Source organism: Lynx canadensis, chromosome D1 (genome assembly GCF_007474595.2).
Source record: "Lynx canadensis isolate LIC74 chromosome D1, mLynCan4.pri.v2, whole genome shotgun sequence".
NCBI lineage: Eukaryota > Metazoa > Chordata > Mammalia > Carnivora > Felidae > Lynx > Lynx canadensis.
This window is the reverse complement of record NC_044312.2, coordinates 99,784,168-99,802,074: the sequence shown is the minus strand read 5'-3', so window position 1 is coordinate 99,802,074 and position 17,907 is coordinate 99,784,168. Positions and strand designations below refer to the sequence as shown.

General features: G+C 40.7%; 1 protein-coding gene across 6 annotated transcripts in view; it reads left to right on the top strand.

Annotated features, from left to right (window-relative positions):
• The window catches only part of CELF1 (CUGBP Elav-like family member 1), a 76,575-nt gene that overhangs the window by 20,705 nt on the left and 37,963 nt on the right, over nt 1–17,907 (top strand). The window contains exon 2 of one of the 6 annotated variants that reach the window (XM_030333557.1): nt 15,057–15,092. The exons of 2 other annotated variants lie outside the window; for them this stretch is intronic. The gene's annotated coding sequence lies outside the window, so the exon portion shown is untranslated. Of the gene's footprint in view, nt 1–15,056; nt 15,093–16,752; nt 17,614–17,907 lie in introns of those variants that run through there. 3 more of the 6 variants (XM_030333554.1, XM_030333553.1, XM_030333556.1) reach the window with 3 other exon arrangements.

The following is a 17,907-nucleotide window of genomic DNA, read 5'->3' as shown; positions in this document are numbered from 1 at the left end:
GACAGAGCGCAAGTGGGGGGAGGAGCAGAGAGAGAGGGAGACACAGAATCTGAAGCAGTCTCCAGGCTCTGAGCTGTCAGCAAAGAGCCTGACACGGGGCTTGAACCCACGAACCATGAGATGACCTGAGCTGAAGTCAGATGCTTAACTGACTGAGCCACCCAGGCACCTCTTTTTTCCCATCCGTTTAATGGTGGTGTAAAATTTCCTCAAAAGGCTAGGCAGAGATTTCTGAGATATGTTCCTGAAAGTGTGATGTGAGAGATGTTAGAGTGGATGCTGAGTTATGGTCTGAATTTATTTTTCTTTTTTTTTAGAATATATTTTCTCTGAAGTTGGCAAAAAACTATACATTTTTTTTCACTTTTTTTAAAGTTTACTTATTTTGGGAGAGAGAGAGAACCCACATGCGCATGTGTGCGCAGGAGAGCGGCAGAGAGAGGGAGAATCCCAAGCAAGCTCTGTGCTGTCAGCACAGAACCCGACCCAGGGCTCGATCCCACAAACCATGAGATCATGACTTGAGCTGAAATCGAGAGCCGGAGCCTTAACTAACGGAGCCAGCCAGGCGCCCCTTAACTTTATATTTTTAAATTACAGACTTAAAGAATTTCAGAAATGGAGGGACCTTAGAAATCATCTAGTTCAAATATCGTAGACTTACATTTAAAGATAATGCCCTTTGAGTGCTAGTAGGTGGGACCTGTGGGAGAAGATCTAGGTGTGTCTGTCTTCAGTCTTTCTCTTAATTTGTATCGTGTTTATAGTTGTTACTCCACGGTTTAGCACTAGTCAGATGCTATCAACCTTTATCATCTCATGTATTAATCTTACCTAAGAACTAGAGTTTAAGTATTGGAGTCATTGATAGTACAGTTTATGTTTGTGCTGCATCCCCTGTAATACTGAATCTAGACAGTGCATGGTAAATACTTGGTTGATTGATTAGGAGTTAACGTATGGGATCATTTCAACCAGTCAACCATGCTTTTTTTTATCCTGCGAGAGTTCACTCTGGCCAGAAATTGAGCTTTTCATACACTTCACATTGAATGAATCTGAATGAATTGTTCCAAGCAGAGTAATTTTTGGAATATAAAATATGGCTTCTGATTACATAAGCCAGCATCCTGGGAAATTATATTTTTAAAATCACCATCAGAATTTATTTTAACTTGTAACACCCCCCTGCCCCCCAAGAAAAGGAGAGACCCCAAAACATAACCTGAGAGCTGGAATGAGATCTTGATTCTGGAAATAGCACAGGAGCAGTGAAGGTTGGGATCATTCACACAAATGGAAATAACCTTTTTTACTGTGTTAAATTCCATAATTTAAATGATAAATTAAGCCTCACAGCTACTGCTGATCTGGTAAGACTCTGACCTAGTAAAGTTTTCACACTGTCTTTTCTGTTTCCCATGGCTGGGGGATTCTTGGTGTAAGTGACTGAGATTATTGGGAAGTTCCTTGACTGAAATAGAATCTCTCAAACCTTTCTTCAAGCACCAGCCTGTGTGTTTCTGGTTTTTGTCTGGAGCATGTGAACAGAATGCATGTGTGTGAGATAATTGGGTTTTCACTGATGGCCCCCTTTCAGCAACCATGTATGGGTAAAGCTGTGCAGGTCCCTGCTCCTCCCTCTCTGAGCACGGAGCAGAATCTATTCTGCTGAAGCTGCTGTTCCACTTTCAGCTTTCTATATTTGTACAGCAGCAGCAGGAGCAGCCCACTAGCTAGGCGGCGTGGCTGCCCTGTGCGCCCATATTGGCTCAGGCCTGAGCAGGGCTCGCAGTTTGTGTTCTTACGTGCGTCCATCTGTCTGTCTGTGTACATTACTGTGGAGGACTGAGGTTTTCAAGTGAAAGAGGTGATCCGTTTGTCTTTTCTGTTTTGTCATTTATAAATGGTAGAGAATATTTCAGAGTCTTGGGGATGGGACAAGGAGACAAGATTTGTATTAGTGAAGAAAATTTGTTTTCCGAGAGGAAGGCCAAACTGGTAAATACAGTGTCAGAAATGGTCTTTGGGTTCTTTTAGAAACTTATCTTTTTAAAGTAATAGTGTTTTTCCCGCTTTGTTTTTTACCAGTTTCAAAGATCAGTTCTTAGAGGTGGAAATGAATTCCTTGTCTGGCGTGCAAATTTCCTGATACAAAATTTGAGTAGAAAAGACTGAGACACGACCACCTCCTTAAGAAATGATTTTGTACACATCTTTTTGAAAGAGGGTGTAGTAAGAGCTCAGTCTCTTGGCCCTTTGCTGGGAAAGGAGCTGTGGGAAATGCCCTGTTGTTTTGGGCTTTACAGCGTCCTATGCTATGTTCCACTGATTCAGAGTGCTTTGTAAAGTTTGGCTTTACAGAGGGCTTGTAATGTTTTTTGGTGTCATGTCTATTTGAGGAAGAGTAGAGGATGTGACATGTAGACAGATTTCAGGCTATTTCCAAAGAGTATTGGGTTTGTTACGCTATTTTTAAAGGATTGTTGTCTTGGTTTGTTTGAGATATTCTAATTAGGCAGAAGTGAATTCCTCACTCTTGATCAGTTTAAGTCTAAATTCAAGTTTTGTTTCTTTGTTTTACATTTTGCTTTTACTCCCTTCCCCCCTCCCCCCATGAGTCATAAGCATGCAGAGTTGGGAATAGAACTTGTCAGCTGAGTAAGGATGAGACTGTTCTCTGCATATACTTGTTACTGTGGACAATGAAGAGAGAAAAGGACTTTAAATGCTGGAGAAACACAGTTCACTGAGGCAACTTCTTCCTGTGGCTCTGTGGTATGGTTGCAGAATATGTGTGACCATTTGCTGATGTATTCTGGCTTTGAATCACTGAGGAATCTGTTCAGTGATTTGTCCATTGTTGGCTTTGGGTATATGTGTTTGTTTAGAGTTTGGGACCTGGAGCTGTCTTTTGTGGGTCCTGCATACTTAATGAGTTTCTGAAATTCTGTTGAGTGGCTTTAAATTGGATTCACCCTCCCCTTCTTGGCAACTCTTAGTGCCCATCTCATTTTACCATCCTACTAATGTTTTCTCATTTATAGTATGAATCACTATACACCCTCTGTAGGGGCTGTCATTGGAGATTAAAATCAGTGGCAGCTCTTTGATTTTACAGCCCAACCTCAGTAAAGGACACGGGCTAGCACATCACGATTCCAGCTTTCCCTTTGCTTTTGATATTTAAAAAATACATATATGTATATATGTATATATATATAATTTCCCTGATCTCATTTTATTTATTTTTTTCATTGTATGCATTTTGAAAGTTTCCACAAAATGGTTTTTGGTATGATGGGGGTAATAAATGAGTGTTTACAAATAAATAAATAAATGCTCTTAGAACAAGTGGTTCAGTATTTCCTAATGGAGGTTACACTTATACTGGATGCTCACAGGCCCAGTTGGAAGTTGAAGATCAGTCAGCCAGTCATTGCCTTCTTATCTATCCCCCCACCCCTTTTAATAAGACCTATTTCTGTAGAATCTTAGGCACTCTCAATTTGAAGAGACAAAATCATCTTGTCAAAGAGTAAAACTTTTGGGGACTTCTCCTTTCTCACCATAGGCACCAACCCCTAGTGCCTGGAATAATAATGATAGCAGACGTTTATTGAGCACTCTGTGGGTGCCAGGGATTGTTCTGAATGCTTTATGTATATAAATTCTCTAATTCTAACAAGCACCCTGTAAGATAGATACTGTTACTATAGCCATTTCCCAGGTGAGGAAATAGGTGTAAAGAAGTTAAACAATTTGTCCCAAGTTAACTGGCTAGCAAGCAGCAAAACTGGGATTAGAAAGTGGTGGGGTGACTACAGTGTCTGAGTGTAGGATACGTTACAAGGTTTACAGTAAATACTTGTCTATTAATTTTGTTAACATATAGAATATTATGTGGGATTATTGGATTATGAATCAGTCTAACTCAGTTTAATTTTCAAATTTCCTTATGGACATGATTATGGCTTTGATTTTGCAGCTCACTGTCAATAATTCACTTATCGATGATAAAGAGCTGTAAGGCAAATAGCAAGTTCATGGAGTATCCCCAGAATTACTAGTTTATCTCTGCTAGTGCCTGTTTACTGAAGATATCAGAAGCAGAATTAACTTTAGTTTCTTTAACTCTTGTTCCCTGTACTAAACATCATCAGGAGATGCCTCCTCATGGTGAGGATGGGAAAGTGGGAGGTGGGGGGCGGGCAAGTTTTGCCTCATCCATTAACTGATTTGTGAGTGTAATAGGAAAATAGGGAGGTTTGTTGAAAAGGAATGATGATGTGAGAATTATTGGTAGGCTGGGTAATTTTAGTGGAAGGTAGCAAAAATGTTATTCTATCCTAGACAGTGTGATTAAATAGCACATAAATTTGATTTAGACAGGGAAATTAGGAATCAGCTGTCCTGAGATAGATGTTTTAGTCTCTCTCAAATTGATGGCAGATTTTTTCCCTTGCCATATATGCTTTCCCTTGGATGTATGCTGTTCTATGCTTTTTGTTTCTTGTTCTTTTTTTGTGTGTAAGTCATGTCTTCTGAACAAGATTATAAACTCATTAAGGATAGGGATTAAGCTTTTTTTGTTACCTCTCTAGTTCTGGGTATATAGTGGATGTTTTCTACATGCGTTTTTGATTGATAGAGCTCCCATTTTAAAGAGAGCTTGTTTTTGTAAACAAGTTTACAAAGTTTAATTTTATGAAACAGTGGTGTGGTGGGTTTTTTTGTTGAAGTAGTGATTTGAAGGAGGCGAAGGAGATCATATGAATGGGTATTTAAATGTGAGAAACACTTTAGAACACAGTTCAAGAATGATGAAAGCATGATAATTGAAGTCACTCTTTACAAAAGTGACAATATTAAGAACGTATTTAGAATTTACCCTAGGACTGTGTATTCTTTGGGATGAATCTAGCTACGCCAAACATACTCCCTGATTGGCTGAAGCAAAGGTGTAAGTTTTGTACTTTTTGGCATATAACCTATCTCAGGAAGCATCTCCGCAGAAAAGTTGTTTCTGGTTTTGTAGGATTATGATATTAAGAACAGAAAGATTGAATAAAGTTTCCTGCTATTCAACAAAACAAGATAAACTTCCTGAGACAAGACCATATGGCAGCATCCTGCTTCAGTGCCCATGTGTTTGGGGTGAGGTTGGGGCAGATGGTACAGGCAGGGTTCTTGGCTGCTTGGTCAAGGGTTTTGGAGATGGTAGAAGTTAGATGCTAGGCGCTGTTGTATGTCCTGTGTATTGGGCATGTCTGCCTAAGAAGTGGAGCGAGCTCAGTGAAATGATACTGATGTGTTGGGTAGTGTGGGGGTAAGATAAGGGGAGAGGCTGACTTTGGAATGATACCTGCAGTTCGATCATAACTTCCCTCAGAGATGAGGGAGAGAGACAAGATACGGTGTGAGAAACAAGATTCCAGATCCCTGGCCTCTTCTGTTCTCTAGAGCCTTCAAGTAAGATACTGCAGGACTGTAGGATTTTTCTATTTAAGCTTGAAGCTGTTTTGATTCCTTTTTGAGATACTAGGCCAAAAGCTGTATTTATAGAACTTGTTTTGACATATTATCTCACCCTGTCCCTTGCCTTCCTTACTGGAAGCCAGCTAATGTTGCACTCTGCCTGGCAGGAAAGGTTGATTGAAGAAAATGTACACATAGATATACAGCTGAGTGATTGAAAATAGCTCCAAACTTTGTAAATAGGCCAGCCATAAGATTTGCAGTCCAAGCTACATGAACATCAGTTGAGTTGCTGGGATAATTTCAGATGGTGTAATGGTAATTACTCAACTCACATGTGGTAGCTGTGCTGCTTCACCTGGACAATGGCTGTTTCCACACAAAAGTTTCAGGCAAAGCAGGAACAAATGCAAAACAAACTGCTCGTTTTGGAATAGATCATGAGTTGGGATTTTTCATCACTTTGTCTCTCATAGTTTCAAGAATTTTCTTAAAATTTTTTCTGGGGGTGCCTGGGTGGTTAAGTGCCCAACTTTAGCTCAGGTCATGATCTCACAGTTCGTGAGTTCGAGCCCCACATTAGGCTCTGTGCTGACAGCTCAGAGCCTGGAGCCTGCTTCAGATTTGGTGTCTCCTTATCTCTCTCTGCCCTCCACTCCCCCCCCCCCCAAAACAAACATTTAAAAAAATTAAAAAAAACTTTTTTCCTGTATAGGCGCCTTGGTGGCTCTTCTTTGAGAATCCGACTCTTGATTTCAGCTCAGGTCGAGATCTCATGGTTTGGTTCATGGGATCGAGCCCTGTGTTGGGCTCTAGGCTGACAACACAAGGCCTGCTTAAGATTCTCTGTTTCCCTCTGTCTTTGCCCCTCCCGTGTGTGTGTGTGTGTGTGTGTGTGTGTGTGCGCGCGCGCGCGCGTGCGCACATTGCGAGCACTCTCTCAATAAATAAACATTAAGAAAATTTTTCCTTTAGATAGGTAACATATCCATTTTTGGACAATTCAGCCAGTATTCACCTCTGCAGCCTTGTTAACAGTTTCTTCTTTATCCTTTCAGAGACATGTTGTTCATATATAAACCTCGTGTAATTCCTTTCTTCTATATCTTCTTGATAAGTTCTTAATGTAGTATATTGGAACTGCCTTATTAGTTTCTTTAATAGTTGTAGTGTTCTGTCACATTACTGTACTATAATTTATTTAACTAGCACCCAACTGATGGGCCTGTATACTTCCAGTTTTTGGTGTTATAAACAGTATTCGCATTAATGCCCCTTTGCGTACTTGGTGTACACCAGGTAAAAGTATATTTGAAGGCTATATTTCTAGAACTGGAATTGCTGGATTCAAAGGGCATATGCAGTTTTCAATATTGGGAAGATACTCTTGAGAACCTATTTTATGTTTTACTGAAGATATTATCCACTGAAGAATGTTACTGGTAGACAGAAAGATCTTAATGTTAGGGCGCCTAGGTGGCTCAGTTGGTTAAGTGTCCAGCTCTTGATTTTGGTTCAGGTCATGATCTCACGGTTTGAGTTCGAGCCTCGCGTAGGGCTTTGCGCTCACAGTGCTGAGCCTGCTTGGGATTCTCTGTTTTCCCCCTCTCTCTGCCCCATGCACACACTGTCTTTCTCAAAAATAAATAAATAAACTTTAAAAAAAGATCTTAAACTACCACCCCAAAGAGTTACTTGAATGAACATAATGTGACCTGAAATGGAAAATTTAAGAAACCTCAAGATAAGCTTAATTATCAAACCCAGCAGCCATTATTGTTGAAGAGGCAGATTGCCCAGAGTAGGCAATTTCTACTATTTTCTGATTTCTACCAATTAGAAAAATATTTATGGTCCTGTGGCTCATTCAGTCCTCTCATAACACAACTCGAGGGGCTCCTGGGTGGCTCAGTTGGTTGGATGTCTGACTTTTGGTTTCTGCTCAGGTCATGATCTCACGGTGAGTTGGTGCAGACACTGCTTGTGATTCTTTGTCTCTCCCTCTCTCTGCCCCTCCCCTGCGGACGTATGTGTGCTCTCTCTTTCAAAAATAAATAAATAAACCTTTATAAAAAAACCCACTCAGATGGATCATGAAACCATTTAGTCATCAGAATTAGTTGCAAGTAGTTGTTATAGCTAAGGTTTAATAATCACCTCAGACAATTAAAAGAAAGTAATATTTTGAATCCCCCACCCTTCCAAAAAACACATTTTAATAACTGTCTTTATTTTACAAGTGGAGTGCTATGACTCTAAGTACAAGCCTTACTGGCTGGTGGTGGAACGTGGGTCACTTAATCCGTTCTTTTCACTTTAGTTACCTTGTCTGAAAAATGGGAGTGAAAATGCTGAAGAATCTCCTTTGAACACCCAGAAAAATAATTGTATAGTCATTTCCAGAAGGTTATGTATTATAGAAATGAGTCTTAAGAGACATAAGATTATAAGGTAATTTTAAAAGTAACTCTGACAGTGTTTTAGAAAAAAATTAGTCACATTCTGCCTACATGGTACTAACATATGGTGCAGCCCTGATGAGCTGCACAAGTGGGCTGAAATCAAAATGCATTTGGAGAGAGGAGCAGTAGTGACTCACTAGATGAGACAGATTTGGCCTTATGGCAGGGCAGGGAAACTAAGGCGGAACTGGTGGTCTTAGAACATGCCAAATTTGAGCAAGTGATACAAGAATATTATGGGAAAGGGGAATGACTGAACCCTTGGATTTGGATTAGCTGCTGGATTATAGCTAGGCCCCGTCTTTGTCCGTAGAGCTCCTACTTCTCCACACAATGGGGAATTTTTGCTTCCTCTGACTTCTGTGTACATGGTTCCGTGTGTCTGAAGATAGAGGCTAGTAGGCAAATATTTAACATTGATATGCCTGGAACGTTGGGTTCAAACTAGAAAGATACATAGAAGAGTTAGCAATTCTGCCCAAAGAAAGCTGCATGTTAGCTTGGCTACCATATGTAAATTGCTACTGCTACATCCAGCAATTTGTTGCCCAGGACTGACAGTGCTGCCAGGGAAACAGGAGGAGGAAAAGACAGAATGAGATTCCTGCACCCCACTCCAGCCCCCAGTGGAGAGCTGTATGGGGAAGAGAAGGGGAATTCTTTTTTTTTTATTTTTTTTTTATTTTTTAACGTTTATTTATTATTGAGAGACAGAGAGAGATAGAGCATGAGCATGGGAGGGACAGAGAGAGTTGGAGACATGGAATCCGGAGCAGGCTCCAGGCTCCGAGCTATCAACACACAGGAGAAGGGGAATTCTTAATGGGAATTTGAGAATTACTTTGAGTCTGTAGGCATTTTGAGACCACGTAGGAACAGAGATTTTTAAAAATGTATTTTGCATTCCCTATGTGTCTCATTTGACCACCTCCAAAATGGGATGCCTCTTGTTTTGATATGTATATAGTCATATGGAAAGATTACTCAACAGGAGATGAGAGGGCAGATGAGGAAAGGAAGAACGAAGAACCAGACTCACCCACCCCCGTTAACCTTAATGTGCTACTTATTTTTTGTAGCAATTTCAGAAGATTTAATAATTATGTTGGCCTTATGAAACAGGTTTTATGTTTATTGGTTGTGAAATAAAGGTAAGGATGGTATTGGCAAAAGTCTGTCTTCAGGCCAGTTCTGACTCTTGATTCTTAAATATGGGTTGTTCACAAGAAAATGTTTGTAATTGTTAAGTGAGAAAAGTACATTAAACAATAGTATATACAGTCTGATCTGTAATTTGATAATAATTGTATGTATTGGAGTATGTATGCATAGAAAAAACCCTGGTAGGGAATGAACCAGAATGTGGTTTTATGTAAACGTGAATAAATAGGCAAAAATTTTAATTGAGGAAATAGAAAAATCAAGGGGGAATACTTAATAAATATTCTATAAAAAGGGAGGAACTGCTCACAATACTGTTTTTACCCAAATACCACAATTTAATGGGGAAAAAAGACAGTTTTCTTTTTCTTCTTCTTATTTTCTTTTTAGATGTTTATTTTTGAGAGAGAGCGAGCACATGAGGGAGGGGCAGAGAGAGAGGGAGACAGAGAATCCAAAGCAGGCTCCATGCTGTCAGCGCAGAGCCTGATGTGGGGCTCGAACTCAAGAACTGTGAGATCATGGCCTGAGCCGAAACAAAGAGTCAGACGCTTAACCAACTGAGCCACCCAGGCGCCCCAAAAAAGACAGTTTTCTTACTAAAAAGTTGAAATATTTATGTGTAGATATCTCAGTTGAAGAAAATGTTAGTGGGGAAGGGTGGCTGGGTGGCTCAGTCGTTTGAGCATCTGACTTGATTACGGTTCAGGTCGTGATCCCAGCATCGTAAGATCAAGCCCTGCGTCCAACTCACTGTCCAACCATGGATCCTGCTTGGGATTCTCACTCATTCTCTGTCTCAAGTAAATAAACTTAAAAAAAAAAAGTGTTAGTGAAAAATTTATAAATTAGAGCAGATAAACCAGGGAATTCATTTCAACAGTTGAAGGTCTGATATGTGTCATCTTTATTCCAGGTATCCTGAGGATATAAATAGAAAAGGAAGTACTCATGACTTGTTCTCAAATTAGTAGCCTTCGAAATCTGTTTCATTGGGGCACTTGGCTGGCTCAGTCGGTCAGCAGTTCGTGAGTTCAAGCCCCGCATCAGGCTTGCGCTGACAGCTCAGAGCCTGGAGCCTGCTTCAGATTCTGTCTCCCCCCCCCTCCTGTCCCTCCCCCGCTTGCACTCTGTCTCTCTCTAAAATAAAATAAAATAACGTAAAAAAAAAAAAAGGAAATATTTTATTAGCAAAAATTTAGAAATGAGGTTTACACATAATTTTTCTCAGGTGTATCCCACATGTGGTAGGGACTAAACTAGAATTTGGATTACTTTGTAAAATCAGTTTGGAGAAAATAGAATTATGCTTTTATTTTACTTTTTTTTTAATTAAATTTTTTAATGTTTATTTTTGAGAGAGAGAGAGCACATGAGGAGTGGAGGGGCAGAGAGGGAGACACAGAATCCAAAGCAGGTTCCAGGCTCTGAGCTGTTAGCACAGAGCTGGATGTGGGGCTCAAACTCACACAACAGCGAGATCATGACCTGAGCCGAAGTCGGACGCTTAACTGACTGAGCCACCCAGGCACCCCTTATTTTACTTTATTTTTAAAGATTTTATTTTTTAAGCAACCTCTGTACCCATTGTGAGCCTTGAAGTCACAACCCTGAGATCAAGTCACATGACCACTGACTGAGCCAGCCAGGTGCCCCAGAATTCTGTTTTTAGATGATTTAGTGATAATCTGGATTAATCTAGTGCTGTCATATAGTTTTACAGATCGGGAAACTGAGGACCAGAAAAAAGTGACTCATTCAGGATCACGCAGATGACATCAGATCTGGGCTTTGACAAACTTTTTTGTCACCTTGCAGCAAGGAGAGTCAGAGGGGAATATTCTAACAATCATGAGCCCTTTAGACACCTGAGGAGAGCTGTGGATTCTCTCTTCCGGGAGCCTCCTGTGTCTGTTTTTATGCAGTTTAACAAAAAAATATCATAGGGTAGTGTTCATAGACCTACCTTTCCCCATAGCCCATACGTGGATTTTGAAGAGATGTGAGGGCCCCAGATTAAGAATCTTGATGAAAAAGGAAAGTTTAAAAAAAAATTGTTTCCATGTTGCACAATAATATTAACATACTCATCTGTACACCTGAAAACCGGTTGAGAGGGTAACTTTTATGTATGTGTTTTTGACCACAGTTTTTAAAGCTGGAAAAAATTGTTACCGCTAAAGAGCACATACTGGCCAGTGGAGAAGAGATGAGATTGAGATCTGTTTATAAATTTCTCTACCAGGATCAGGAAAAAGGAATACACATAGATGATTCAGTCACTAAAGAGTCAGAAGCCCCAAACTTAAGCCTAAATCATGGAAATGGTAGCCACAGAGCAAGTGTTTACAAGGGGGAAAATGATTTTTCTAGATCCCACAGAGAAAGTGTTAAGTTTTATCCCTACTAATCTAGACAAGTCAGAACTAAGCCTGATGTAGTGTAGGGCCTGGACTGTTCAACATAGAGACGTTTATTACAATAGAAGGTGATACTCTGGGGATGAGGGACTTGCAGGGAATTTATTGTGCGCTTCAGCGTACCTATTTAATCCACCTAACCACCTACAGGTTACATATGAGAGATACAATTAATGGTTTCTCTGCGTTCAGTCTTGGGCCACCTATTTGTTGCTGCGTGCTTTCACACATTTTATTTCATTTAACGTTAGATTCTATCTACTGTTAGTTGTGGTGTATGTGTCCAGGATCCTGGATTACAGTCTGGTGGCAACTGTTCCCTGCGACAGGTTCCTAAGGAGTTCAGGTAGATTGGCGTACCAGGCAAACTACTGGGTTCTAGCACCAGTCCCTGGTGGAGTTTTGCATCATGATGAGCTGGGCTAGCCAGGAAAGTTTCTCAGTTGATCTTTTTATCTGGTTACTTGACTTTGTAGGATACGAGGGTGAGACAGATGTGCAGTTTACCGGTGCACTAAACCCAAACTTTTTATTGAACCAGCCATATAATAGGAAAAAGAAAGAAGCAAGAGTATTGCAAAGCGGTCTAAAAGGTAACAGACATTTTTAAAAAGAGCTCACTTTTCCTCAGTAATTCCTATGGTCTCTTTCCTCTTCAGTTAGAAATGTGTACAGTAGCTTGGTTGTATTCGGGGCATCCATTTGGTTCCTATGGGGGTATGTAGTTAAGTCCTCTTATTTTACAGGTGAGGAAGCTGACACATCAAGATGTTGATGAACTTGCCCACATCTGCTGATTAACAGCAGGAAGTTTTCACTTAATTGTATTTCTCTTGTGACAGTTGAGACTTTGGATATTTATCTACTTAGAAGATTTGCCGTTAAAAAATGGTCAGACTCAACTTTATAGTCCTCCTCATTTGAGGTGTTTTCTGTGGCCTGTGTGCATGATCTTCATTGTGGACAGTTTTAACTTGAGTCAGTCTTTCACCCAGGGGTCCAGCTGCCTGACTTTATATTTCAGCTTCTTCATTGCCTGGATTCTCGTGATCTTGAGAGTTATTTCATTTCTTTGTGTGTCTTCTCATCTGTAAATGGAGATAGACTGGGTATGAGGATTAAATATAAAGCACCCAAAACACTGTATGGCATACACTAAGGGCTCAAAAAAATGTTACCTCTTAAAATTATTGCTACTTTAGGGGTGCTTGGGTGGCTCAGTCAGTTAAGCATCCGACTTTGGCTCAGGTCATGATCTCAGGATTCGTGACTTCAAGCTCCGCATCAGGCTCTCTACTGTCAGCGTGGAGCCTGCTTCAGATCCCATCTCCCTCTCTCTCTCTCTCTCTCTGACCCTTCCCCTCTCACTCACTCTCTTGTAAAAATAAATAAAAACATTTAAAATGAAAAAAAAAAATCATTGCCAGTTTATAAAATGTCTGGACATTTCTTACTACTTCTAGGTAATGAGGTTCACAGTTACTTCTCCTGCCCCCCCCCTCCAGTTTTTTTGTTTTTTTTTTTTAATTAAAGTAAGCTCTGTGCCAAGTCACGACCCTGAGATCAAGAGTTGCATGCTCTACTGACTGAGCCAGCCAGGTGCCCCAAGGTTTGCAAATCTTAAATACTATATTTTGTCAACCCAAGGATGCACATATTTATTACCATTGATGGCATTGGAAGCTCCTTGATTTCTGGTAATCTTTTAGATTCTAAAGCTAGAAAAATCTGTTCAAAAAACTATTCATCTCAAAACTGGATAATAAAATTGGTGAATTATCTATTATATTGAATTATCCAGGCCTTTTTTCATATTTTCCAGGAGATTTGGGGTTACTGTGAGGACAGGAAAGGCAAAAGGTGGGGCCTACCTTACCCACCTCTGTCTACAACCTGAATAGCTTCACTTTTATGTTTAGGGAAGAAACACTTACGCCTTTAAAAACATTTGGAAGTCTCTAATCTGAATAGTTGTTCAGTTCTTCATTAGTTCCCAGCCTTTTATGAAAAAAGTTTTCAAGGTATCAAGGGCATTTACTAACAATTGTTGAGTTGGTGAGTCATACTAATGAGGCCAAGGTCATGAGTTCAGTTCGTATGTAGGTCATTGAGCATTACTGTGCCTGCTGCCAGCCCCTGTATCTAGAGTTTGTTATTCTGTGCATACTAGTAAGAGTTGCTGATGGTGAGTGAGGCAGTGGCCATCCTTCTGGGAAGGACACTGTTTTGTCGCTTACTAAACGTACAGGCTCTATAGGCCAACGGAAAATTCTGAGAAAGAAAGAAAAAAGGGTTCATGATCTTGCCTTTCCTAAGGAAGGCATGTAGGAGATCTGAGTGCTTGTATATCAGTCCAGAGAGGTAATGGTGTTCATCCTTGATGAACTTTTGGCAGTTCTCTGTCTTTACCCAGGGCCAGACAGAAGTATAGCCGGCAGGGGTGGACATGAAAGTTTGTAGGAATTTGGGCAGCTTTCTTTATAGAATCAATCTTTACTTGCAAGATTGTTCGATAATGTTTAAAAATAAATCAAATCGGTTTTGTGGTTCGTCTGTTTGCTTTTAGCTTCAATTAACTTCCCCATCTTCTGATTTTTTTTGGTTTCAGTGGTTCACCACCGCCCTAGGGCCACTGAGATGCATTTGTACAGACAGGAACTTAGTTGCCTTTGAAGAGTTTTATGCCTGGTACCTGCCTATTCAGGAAGGTTGCTTTGGGGAAATAGCGTGGTCTCTCCACATTAATAACATGACCCTTAATTGCTAAAAGAATTATATAGCCTTTAGCTCTCTCGTAGTTTCTCATCCAAAAGCAGATGCTAAAAATGAGATTTTTTGTGACCTAAATGTACTGAAATTCAGCCTCATAAGTTCTGGTCCTTGTTTTGCTATTTGTTGTGATATTTAGGGACAAACCTGTATTAAGTCTTTTAGTACTTTTACTTTCCCATCTTTTAAATTGATGGTGTTTTATTTTTTTTTTTTAATTTTTTTTTCAACGTTTATTTATTTTGGGACAGAGAGAGACAGAGCATGAACGGGGGAGGGGCAGAGAGAGAGGGAGACACAGAATCGGAAACAGGCTCCAGGCTCTGAGCCATCAGCCCAGAGCCTGACGTGGGGCTCGAACTCACGGACCGCGAGATCGTGACCTGGCTGAAGTCGGACGCTTAACCGACTGCGCCACCCAGGCGCCCCTAAAATTATTTTATTTTTGAGAGAGAGAGAGAGAGAGACAGTATGTGAGCAGGGGAAAAGCAGAGAGAGAGGGAAACACAGAATCTGAAGCAGGCTCCGAGCCGTCAGCACAGAGACTGACACGGGGCTCGAACTCACGAATCGTGAGATCGTGACTTGAGCTGAAGTCGGATGCCCAACTGACTGAGCCACCCAGGTGCCCCCCCTTTTTTTCTTTTTTTTTTAAATCCTCAGCCATGGTGACAAAGGGGGGCATTTCTTTGGAAAGAAACTACATTTCTGGTATTATGAGAAGTGTAGGCATGGTCCACTTATTTTTCTTTCCTTGGTTTTTTAGAGTGAAGACATAGTCCAGAGAGGTGTAAAGCCACAGGTATGGGCTAACTGCTGGATGAGTGTGCTCTATGGTCATCTCTTTAACCTTCTTGCATGAGGCCTGTTGTGCAGATTTGAAAACGTTGCATTCAGAAAGGTGATGGCTTTTTTCCTATATTATGGGGTGTAATTTCCTATTCCTAGGAGGCTAGAAATATTTTCTTTCTCTTTCTCAACTTTCTCCTTAGCTGTTTCCCAAAGCAGGCTTATCTCCCACTTGAACTAGCTGTTGCCTAGTCGCGCGCGCGTGCGTGCGTGCGTGTGTGTGTGTGTGTGTGTGTTTGTACACACAGCAGCTACCCGGCTAACTTTCTTTCCCCATTCCAGTTCAAACTGGAAGACCCTGAGTAAACCAGAATAAGGATGAGGACAGAACTTAGTGGATTCCACACAAATACTACCCACCTGGAATCAGAATTTGTTCAACATACTGATTTTTTAATCACCACTGGAGCTGAAATAAAGTTTAAAGTTACGTAGTATATTGTTACAAACTAAGAATTACACTAAATTCCAGAACCAATTTGGGATCTGAAAATACGACCTGATTTGAAGGGTGGTCACAATTTGACAGGACACTTTTATTAGGTCAGGGTTAGTTTCAGAAACTCCAAGGGAGGCTTTGAGTTTATACTTTTGCCAACAAAACTAAGCACAGAAGAGAATCTTTCTGCTAGTCATTATCTTTGACACTGATTGGGGGAGGAGGCAGTAGAGGAAATGGTAAAGTTTTTAGATTTCAAAAAAGGTGTTCGTTTTCCCCCGTTAGCCTTGTCGTATCCTCTCAGTATACCATAAATGATCATTTTTTTTTTTAACGTTTATTTATTTTTGAGACAGAGGGAGACAGAGCATGAACGGGGGAGGGGCAGAGAGAGAGGGAGACACAGAATCGGAAACAGGCTCCAGGCTCCGAGCCATCAGCCCAGAGCCCGACGCGGGGCTCGAACTCACGGACCGCGAGATCGTGACCTGAGCTGAAGTCGGACGCTCAACCGACTGCGCCACCCAGGCGCCCCAATAAATGATCATTTAATATCAAACCAATTTGCATACAACAATGACTAAACTTGGTGCTTTTTGCCTTACAGTGATTATAGATTTGAAATAGAAAAAAAATGTTTTACAGCATTTAAACTCCCCCATCCCGAGGTCAGAAATTTTTTCATTGTCTAGACTTTTATTGGAAACTCAGAGGTTTGGGGCTTTTGTGCAAAAAGGTGATTTTATTAAAGCACAGGGACAGGACCCATGGGCATGAAGAGTTGCCTATCAAAAAACATTTTAAAAAATTAACTGCCACATTTTTACAAAAAGCTCCCACAAAGTGAGATGTCAAGTAGATGATTACATAAATTGGTCAGTATAATTAAAAAAAAAATTTTTTTTTAATGTTTATCTGTTTTTGAGAGATAGAGAGCCAGAGCGAGAGCAGGGGAGGGGCAGAGAGAGAGGGAGACACAAAATCTGAAGCAGGCTCCAGGCTCTGAGCTGTCAGCACAGAGCTGGACAAGGGGCTCGAACCCATGAACTGTGAGATCATGACCTGAGCCAAAGTGAAGTCGGCCACTTAACTGACTGAGCCACCCAGGCTCCCCTTTTATGTTAATTAAAAAAAATATTTTTAAATGTTTATTTTTGGGAGAGAGAGTGCACACAGGGGAGGGGCAGAGCAGTATATTTTTGCCTATGCAAAGTACTGGATTGGGAGCTCTGGGAGGCTCCCAATTGATCATATTAGAAGTACTCAATTTTTGAAGTGAAATTCAAGCCCATAAAGGTTTTAAGCTAAAAATTCTAAGTGTGGTTGGTTATTTTCAAGTGGTATCAGTTGCTTACTTCTTTTCTACAACCTTTCTATCCTCTAACTACCAGAAGCTTTGGGGGGAAATATCCAGTCCACTTAACTGTCTGAGGTTATGACTTTTTCGTAGATTATTACACTTTTCTCATATACACTGATGGTGATTTTTAATGACATAGGTTCTCTTTTATAATTTGGCAGTAAGCTCTAATTTCCTCTGTGCTCATATAACCAGACTTCACATTTTTGCCCTTCAAAACACATTTAGATTATTGAGCTAGAAGTATAAAATCCCTTCACTTGTCATTGAACTCCTCCCTGGTTATGTCAGTCAAGATAGACAGCCTGACGTTCGCATGTGCCACCTGGGCCGTTTTGCTCAACTATGCTTTTCTTTGCTCTTTCACTCTTTTGACGAAACAACTGCTGTGATTTCTGGCACTTCTAGTCCAGTTTTTAAACTGTTTATTCCACTCCGATGTTCTAAATGCAGGCTGTGCTGTTCTTTAAAGGGTTTCCCTTATCTACTGATCAGTTTTAATGATTTTGGTTCTTAATGTTATGGCAGGTTGATTGCCCCTACCCTAACATCATTGGGCTTTGAATTGTTGCCCTTAGAAAAGAAGTAGAGAATATTCAAAGCAAAGAAAACTAAGACCACAAGGGAAAGAAGAGGAAACCTTGAGTGTATAAACTCACAATGAGAGGACACACGGTAAAAAGGGACTGAGGGAAAGTTACCTCTTGTAGCAGACCATTGGTTATAACCCTTCCTGCCATCTCTTTATTTCTAATGCATCCTTTGTGGGAAAAGCTTGAAATGTGTTTCTGAATCAGAAATTTAAGGGGCGCCTGGGTGGCGCAGTCGGTTAAGCGTCCGACTTCAGCCAGGTCACGATCTCGCGGTCCGGGAGTTCGAGCCCCGCATCGGGCTCTGGGCTGATGGCTCAGAGCCTGGAGCCTGTTTCCGATTCTGTGTCTCCCTCTCTCTCTGCCCCTCCCCCGTTCA